We start from the raw sequence: 8,991 nt of genomic DNA on the forward strand, positions 1-8,991 counted from the left end.
ACCTGGTCAAAAGTTCCACATCCCTACCTTTGACCTGTTGGTCTTAAGAACCAAAGAAAGTAACAGTAGGAGCCTGGGTCTGCAAAGTTGAATCGACTTCCACATTTCCTTCCAAAAGAGCCGTAGAGTTCAGACTGGGTCCTGGTCAGGAACACATGACATGCTCCAGTTTTGTGATTTGAGGATGGGTTTTAAAAGGGACCGGTTGCGGGGCGCCTGGGTGGCTCAGTCGGTTAAGCGTCCGACTTCAGCTCAGGTCACCATCTCGCGGTCCGTGAGTTCGAGCCCCGCGTCGGGCTCTGTGCTGACGGCTCAGAGCCTGGAGCCTGCTTCAGATTCTGTGTCTCCCTCTCTCTCTGCCCCTCCCCGGTTCATGCTCTGTCTCTCTCTGTCTCAAAAATAAATAAACGTTAAAAAATAAAAAATAAAAATAAAATAAAAAGAACCAGTTGCAAGGGTGTGGGAAGGATGTAGGGAACCCCGAGGCAAGAGTGCAGGAAAGTGAGTCACAAAGGAGCAGGGGGGAAGAAGACTGACCACAATCTTGAGGCTTGGGTGGGGTGGGTGGGAAAGGACACTCGACCGGGAGGGATGGGACTAATTTCCCCCTTCTTTCTCGCTCCTGCCTTCTGCTGGTGTCTCCCAGCCTTCTGGCCGACTGGAAACAAGAGCTAAGGGAACACTTTGGTCCAAGGGCCTGTCCGGGAGCTTGGAGCAGAGTGGAGACAGACGAACTGAGTCCCCATGCATCATGAGGGCACGCGGGAGACACCCAGCAAAGATGGTTAGACCTTTTCTTTCACATAGATGTTTGATTTTCATTTGTTTGTGCCTTCACTCGTTTTCGCTTGTGTGTGTCAGAGCAATCTCATCGTTGAGCGAGTGCTCAGAAGTCAAAACAATTATTGATTTATTTTTTGAATTATTTTTTAAAGTAATCTCTGTGCTCAGCATGGGGCTCGAACGCACGACCCCCAGATGAAGAGGCACACGCTCTACTGACGGAGCCAGCCAGACACTGCTCAGGAGTCCAAATTGTATGCACCATTGTGGAAAGGGTTAATAGCATCAATGGATTCGATGACTATGGTTAACTTGGATGAAACCCGTTAACTACAATATCACGTGATGTTATTATTCTTTTCTTCAATTCTGCAGAGATTCACCACTTGTCACACTTGGTGTTTTACCTGTCACTCTGTATAGAACGACTTAAAACATGTCTTTGAATCCACCTCGTGTTGGATACGGACGGCTTTTTCATTTGGAGAAGGATCTTCTCATGCACAGGTATCCAGTGAGAGGCCATTCACAGGTGGGTCATTTTGTCCGTGTTGCCGATTTAAAGAAATATCAATTTATTTCCTAGACTAGATTTCCTTTTTCTCTCATAGAATAATACATGCCATCCCTTGAAAGACGAACTTTCATGATGCTATTATCTGAAGCCAATCACAGATCAATGGAAGACAGCCAATGTTTTTAATAACAACTACATCCCTTAATGATGCAATTTCACACTGAGATTTCCGATCTCAATAGTTATGGCAATGAGGAAGTACCTCGAATCATTTTAAAGGCTGGCAGGATGCACTTTTTTGTAGCTGAGTGGAAAGAGACAACACTTTAGAGATGGAGGCATCCTTCAATATTATGACAGCCGGACTCTGAGAATGTACATTTCGTGAAAATGTTACCCCATCCCCTGACAAAGTGCTGTGTGCTCTAGCGGTTTGGGGAGCCGGTCTGTTGCACTTCCCTCTTGGAGAGCCCCAACCCCCTCAGGCGGTTTATTATCGAGGGAAACGATATACGTAAGGTGGACGCTTTTGGAAGTCACATAGAAAACACCGTCTTTCCCACTTGCAGAATGGGGATAAGATGTGGATATTTCAGGGCTGTAAGTCATGTGAAGCCAGGCCGCTCAGGATGTCAGCGTCCACTTGGGATCCTCTGTGTGTTAATTTCAGGAGTAGAAAAAAGAGAGAGAAACACTGTTGTGTTGAGTGTAAACACATCAGTGTCCATCATTGTGCTAACCATGTAGTGTTTCTGAGTAGTATTCCCTTTACACTGAATGAAACAGAAAGATGGTAAGCAAGGATCTCAGCTCCTTGATTATTTCGGGGACAAAAATCATTGTCTAGCGTTGCATGGGATGTTAGTACGTATCCGGTAATTAGTGAATGTAGGACTAAGCATAGACTCTGCCCGGGTCTACAAATGTTCACCAATTCCTCACCATAAGCTACTTTTTGTAGAAACAGAATGGTAGGATTCTTTTCTTTTCTTATTAAGTCATATGTTAACCTTGACTCCAGCTCCAGGGAAAATGTTCTTAGAATTTTAAAATTTCAAGTGTCTCTCCCGCGACATACATTTTGGCGAAAGTTTTCTAGGTAATAAAACAAAATATATGAATGTGTCACCCAATGTGTATTTGAACATTTGTTTCTGTGGGCTAAAGTCTCCAAAGATACATATCTCTTAATGGCTTCTACTCGAGGGTGTTTTAATCAGAACTGAAGGAATAATTTAGCTCTCTGAAAAGCACCATTTGGTGGAAGGTTAGCTTTCCTCAATGCCCTTTGAGAGTGGAGTCAAGATGAGGGTTTGGAAGAGGTGACAATGGGATCGTTTCTTCAAAGTGGTCCGGGGCCAAAGTGACGGGTCTTCGTGCAATGTTGGTGAGAGAAGGTTCTCCAATGGAACCATCATCTTGGGGTAAATGCAAAATACTAAGTTGATGTGGTGTTTTAAGTCCAATCCAAATGCAAATGATATCTCTGTAGTCATTATATATATATATATTTTTTTAGGTTTTAAATGTTTTTGTTCCTCTTGTTAAAATAAAATTGTATATATTTAAGGCGTTCCACATGTTTTCATAGGCCTATACGTCGTGAAATGATTACGGTCAAGAAATTCACACGCCCATCTACCCACGTAGTTATCATTTTTGTGTGTGTGATGAGCGCCCCTCAGATCTATTCCCCTGGCAGATTTCCAATATTCAGTGCAGTTTAATTAATTATGGGCACCATGCTGTCCATTAAATCTTCGGACCTTATGCGTCCTACGCGGGCGAAACATCGTATCCTTTACCAACGTCGCCCGTTTCCCGTAGCCTCAGCTCCTGACAACTGCCATGCTGCCCTCTGCTTCTGTGTGTCCAACGTTTTTAGATTCCACGTGGAAGCGGCACCTGTGTGTGGCTTATTCCTCTTAACATAACACCTTCTAGGTTCATCCCTGTTGTTGGAAATGGCAGGACTTCCTTCTTGTTCTGAGGCTGAATAGCAATCGTCCGCTGTGTATTTAGACCACAATTTCTTGATCCATTCACCTGTCAGTAGACACGTTGCTTTCGTATCGTGGCCAGTGGTGAATAATGGGGCAGCGAGCTTAGGGGTGCAGATATCCCTCTGAGGTCCATATTTCACTTCTGTTGGGTATACACCCGGCATTCTTCATTTAAAAGGAGGGGCTGAAGTTAGGGGAAACATGCCAAGGGAGACTAACCCAGTCTGCAGACTCCGTCGGCTCACCGGGGGAGTGAGTGTGCTCAGGGGGCCGTACTGGTGACCGTTCTTGATGTGTCATCCCAAATGTCCTCGCAGACAAGCCCAAGGCAAATCCATCATGCTCAAGATGACACTTCATACGGGAAAAGCAATTTGATGTGCCTCGGTATTCTAAAAGAGGTCACGTATCCTTTCCCTGAGAATTTGTTCCCTCCGGGCGGTCTGTTTCGGTCTATCTCACCAGACACACGGACGGCGGAGTCATTATCTGGACAGTGGCTGCTGCTCATTGTGGTTGGTTTGAACACGACGGTGATTCCAGAAGCCAGACACCAAATAGGATATTAGCCTACTTAGGAGAAAAGCACCCTTAAAGCGTGGTTCTCAGGCTTTACTGTGTGCCTGAAACGCCCAGGGGGCTTGTGAAAATACAGGCTTTGATTCTATGGTCCAGAGATTGGCTTCTGTCCTGAGGGTTTGTGTCTGGAACAAGTTCCCAGGGGCGTTGATGCTGCTGGCCCAACGACCCCCTTGGAAAACCACTGCCTTAGAAGGTCTCGTGATTCTTTTTTTTAACCACTGCGATCGTGGTATAAAATGAGCTAACGAGTGGGTATATTTTCTCAGCCCAAACCGAAAACATATTCTACTGAGGTAGACAGGTTTTCCGAACAGCAGTCTTTCGTTGTCCTGTCGAGTGCCACAAGTGCTCAAGGATTTCGCATCTGAGCGGCTGGGGCTGCAAAGGAGAGTTTCGCCCTGTTACGTGTCCGACTGAGAGAAGGATAAGTCCCCAGTCTGAGCCTGAGGGGTCGTCTTCCTCTGGCAACTTAAGAGCGTCCTTGGAGGGACAAAATGGAAGCTTCCCCTGTGTTTATCTGAAGGAACGGAGATAGATTTGAGCGAGTGGAGCCCGTTTGGAATACGAGGCTCGGAAGGCCACCTGTTTCCTGGAGGTTAGAAGGGAAGCAACGGACAGAGGCAGGGAACGAGAGGAAATAAAAGCCCCGATCCCCAAGCACTGTTTGAGCGTTGGCTTTTCCCAGAGGAGCTCGGCCATGAAAACTATATGGTCCTCCTCTTCATGCGAAGGGCATCCTGACTTGGGAATTAAAGTTTGCTCCTTGTGGGAGCGTGTGCGATTCAATACGTCCCTTTGGATGCTTGGGTAAATAAGGTTTCTCTGCATCTCACGCTGCTGTGTAGACCTCGAGCGTGACAAAACATGGCGTGCCCTTGGTTGCACGCACCGAAGCCTTCCCGTGGGCTGTTCCAGGAAGGTCAACGATGCAGAAACGCCCTCGAGTGGAATCTGGAGCGATTCTCTCAGATTTGGGGGAGGGCCTCCCCATCGGGCTGGAGGGAATCCAGAAGGCAGGAGGGTGGGTGCTAACTAAGCAAGGCTGGAGGGAGGGTGCGCAAGTCTGAAGAATGGGATGCTTTCTTGAGAAAGGTGTCGTTGCAGGTGAAGGGGAGTGAGGTTAACGGGAGACTGCTCGTTGTGAGGACGGTGCTGTGAAGGCAATGGTTGTCTTGTCAAATGAGGCGGGCGAGGAAGAAACGGAAGAAAGTGGGGCACCGTTCTTGGGAGAAGAGAAGGCGGGGACCTCCCAGGAAGGGGCAAAGGGAGGCTCCCCGGGGCTGACTCAGCCATGCGTTCCGTGCAATGCGGGTTATTGGGAGACTCAGCTTGTGAAAGTGCAGGGCAAGGACAGCACGGGCAGAATTGTGGGTGTGAAGGAAAGGAGCTCAGCATCTGGACCGATTGTGCCTGGGGAGGAGACAGTCCCGGAGTTGCTTGGGGAATAGAATCTTCCGGTACTGGGACCTGAAATGCATCTCTTCATCCCAAACCCATCGCCTGGTCGCCTCCTTTCTTTCCTGCTCCCGGTACGTCGGTGCCTTGCTTTGCTTTGAGAATGGCTTTCCATGCCCACTTCTAGCCACTAGGAGTGATGTCGGGGTGGTGCTTTACGGGAGGGGAAAAAAAACACACCATTTTCAGCCACTACCGGGAATAACGCTTCTGCCTAAGTCCAAAGGCGTGTTTCTATGAAATATTTATTAATACGATGTTGTGATGTTGCAAACACGGGCCCACCCCGGAGAGCATATATTTATAGATGAGGGCGTTTTGTCTTTGTGTGATGAAGTATTTAGTTCTATAATTTGATTTAATGTTTTATTTGCAAGTTCAAAAACTCCATGTAATCACTCTTGCCTCTTGCTTCTGAATTATTGAAAATGCTATAAAGTTGAGTGCGTCTCAAGTGACCAATTCTCCAAACTCCTTGAGAAACATCTTTTTTTTTTTTTTTCAATCTTCAGGGCAAAGTATTTTGCGTTTTCATATAGTACGGTTTTCAAGTTTATTGGGTACTGTGCTAGTTTCCTAGGACCGTCATAGCAAATTAACACACATTTGGACGGCTTAAAACTACCATAACAAAAAAAAATATTCTCTCAGAGTTCTGGGGAGCAGAAGTCTGAAATTAAGTTGTCACAGGGCCACGTTGGCTTCAGAAGGCTTTAGGGGAGGGTCCTTCTCTCCTCTTCCCACTTGTGGCGTTGCTGGCGTTGCGTGGTGTTCTTTGATTGTGGAGACATCACTCCAACGTCTGCCTCTGTGCGCACTGACTTTGCTCTGTGTGAATCTCTCTTCCCCTTCTACGAGGGCACCACTCATGGGGTCCACAGGTCCATCTGGCCCAGAATAACCTCATTGTAATTCAATTACATCTGCAAAGAACCTATTTCTTTTTTTTTTTTTTTAATTTTTAAATGTTTATTTATTTTAGAGCAAGAGACAGAGCTTGAACAAGGCAAGGGCAGAGAGAGAGAGAGAGAGAGAGAGAGAAATACAGAATCTGAGCTGTCAGCACAGAGCCTCACGTGGGGCTTGAACTCACAAACCGTGAGATCATGACCTGAGCCGAAGTCGGACGCTCAACCGACGGAGCCACCAGGAGCCCAAAGACCCTATTTCTAAATGGGGTCACATTTGGAATGGCCAGAGAGTAAGCCTTCTACCTATATTTTGGGGGAGCCAAATTCGATCCACGACAGATACTATTTTCTATTTCTTTAGATGAAGTTATGTTGAAATCTGAGAATATCAAGTATTTGACCTGAATCTACTGAATGTACAGTAATTCACCCTTGTCTGTGGTTTTGCGCTCTGTGGTTTCAGTTACCCACGGCCAAGCGTGGTCCGGAAGCAGATAATCCTCCTGACGGATCATCAGATGGTCAGTAGTTGGTTAAGCCTGTGTCACAACGCCTACGTCATTCCCCTCCCTTCGTCCCATCATCACATGGGCATCTTGCCAACTCACATCTTCCCAGGGAGAAGGGCGAGTACAGGACAGTAAGATATTTTGAGCGAGCGAAAGAGAGACAGAAACCACATGTGCATATGTAACTTTTATTGAAGTATATTGTCATAATTATTGTATTTTACCATCAGTTATTGTGGGTAGTATCTTAACTGAGCCTAATTTACAAATTAGTGTTTATCATATATACGTGTGTATAAATACATAGCCTGTAGAGGCTTTGGTACCGTCTGGTTTCAGGCATTTGCTGGGGCATCTTGGAATGTATTCTCCACAGATAAGGGGTGGGGAGTCCTGTGCTCTGAATGATAGAATCATGGCAGGTGTCATGGATGGAACAGAGAGCTCATGGTGCATCCCAAAAGTAAGATGTACTCATTTGTACATGAGTCCTTCTTTAAGAAGTAATTGGACCGATGGGGCGCCTGGCTGGGCCAGTCAGTTAGGTGTCCCACCCTTGATTTCAGCTATGGTCATGATGTCATGGCTCCTGGGTTCGAGCCCCACATTGGGCTCCATGCTGACAGCATGGAGTCAGCTTAAGATTCTCCCTCTCCCTCCCCCCCCTCCCGCCCCTCCTCTGCGTGCACTGTCTCTCTCTGTCTCAAAATAAATAACTAAACTCAACGAAAAAGCAATTAGACTACACCAAATATGCAAACCAAAGAACAGGCCATTTTAAGGGGTTGAGGCTGGAGCTTGCACCTTGTAGAATCAATGGAGAGAAGTACGTGAGAGACATCGTGGAAGAAATGCACAGATCAGCTGGAGGAGACAGAGGGCTTGGCGAAAGTCCCGCGGAAAGCAATGGTGGAAAGTGGGGTGAATCCATAGAGGCGAACCTCAACGCTAGTGGAATGCACCGTAAAGTGATAGTCGGGAAATGGGGTCAAGACAAGGGGGTTTAAATAGCGAGGAAAGGAGGTCAGAGGGTCTAGGATTGCTGGGAACAGGAAGGGGAGGGTTTTAATGGGAGGAGTCCGAAGGATCTTAGTGCACCAATGGTCCATGCATCCTTTCCATCAAAGACTGGACGGGTCTTTGGAGAAATGCCTGTAACGAGAAGCTGAACGTTTGCCGGGACCATCGATGACTTGTCTTGAAGAGATGAACAGGAATGGGGGAAAACACAGAGCCATGGCGGACAGTAGGGCATGTTTTCATTTCTCCACGTCCGCGGTGAGCGTGACGATCAATGGCTGGGGCCTCAGGAAGTCCACATGGATGCTTTCTGTGGCCCCAACACACCCCGTCTGGAAAGAGGGCCCCTGTGGATTCTCCAGAGCTGGGGTCCTTAGTGCAAAAAGGACGGGAGAACTGGGTCCTCTCTGAGACTCACCCAGGGAGCATACGTGAAATGTATCTGCCACAACTCCTTTTCCATTAAGCTCGGAGAATATTTACCGACAGCACAATACATATAAAAATCAATAAAGTGCTCCTGTGAAGGAGACTTTATCTATTATCCACTTGCTTTTTGAAGACCTTCTTTATCTCTACAATCTCTCCCTGGTGTTGAGGGTGGCTGGACTCGGCTAAATGGATGAAAAATCATTTCTTTTGACGTGCACTTTCCTTTTCGATGGAGAGGAAATTAAATTTCTCCCAGGAAGAAGCCGTGATAGATCAAAACGGCCTTCAACGGAGTGCATCTCTGTAATTGCTGACAGAGAGCTGTCTTTACAATTATGCGTCCTGAGTAAGTAATGATTTCGGTTTCCTTGTTCCGCTGAAAAATAGAGTGGTGTTGGTGGGAACCAGAGAGTATAACGTGGAGACGCATTTTCAATGAAATTTTAAACCATCGATCTGTTGTACGTGGGTTCCTGACCGAGATGAATTATCGTTGTTTTCCAAATCTCCTTTCTCTGCCCTTAAGAGGTCAACACAGGGACCCAGGGATGGGATCTCCATTTCTCCAACTCAGATGGGGTGTCAGTTAAGAGGAGATTCCCCTGACGGGGGCACCTGGGTGGCTCAGTTGGTAAAGCTTCTGACTTTGGCTCAGGTCATGATCTCGCAGTTGACGAGTTCGAGTCCCGCAGCGGGTTCTGTGCTGACAGCTCGGAGCCTGGAGCCTGCTTCGGATTCTGTGTTTCCCTCTCGCTCTCTGCCCCTCCCCTGCCTCTCTC

General features: G+C 47.0%; 1 long non-coding RNA gene across 1 annotated transcript; it reads left to right on the top strand.

The window, feature by feature from the left end:
- The first annotated feature begins 589 nt into the window (after positions 1 to 589).
- On the top strand, positions 590 to 2,428 carry LOC123595153. The gene is made up of 2 exons (XR_006711053.1): positions 590 to 784; positions 936 to 2,428. It is a non-coding gene; the product is annotated as an uncharacterized LOC123595153 (long non-coding RNA).
- Positions 2,429 to 8,991: the final 6,563 nt, after the last annotated feature.

The sequence above is a fragment of the Leopardus geoffroyi genome, chromosome X (genome assembly GCF_018350155.1).
Source record: "Leopardus geoffroyi isolate Oge1 chromosome X, O.geoffroyi_Oge1_pat1.0, whole genome shotgun sequence".
Lineage (NCBI taxonomy): Eukaryota > Metazoa > Chordata > Mammalia > Carnivora > Felidae > Leopardus > Leopardus geoffroyi.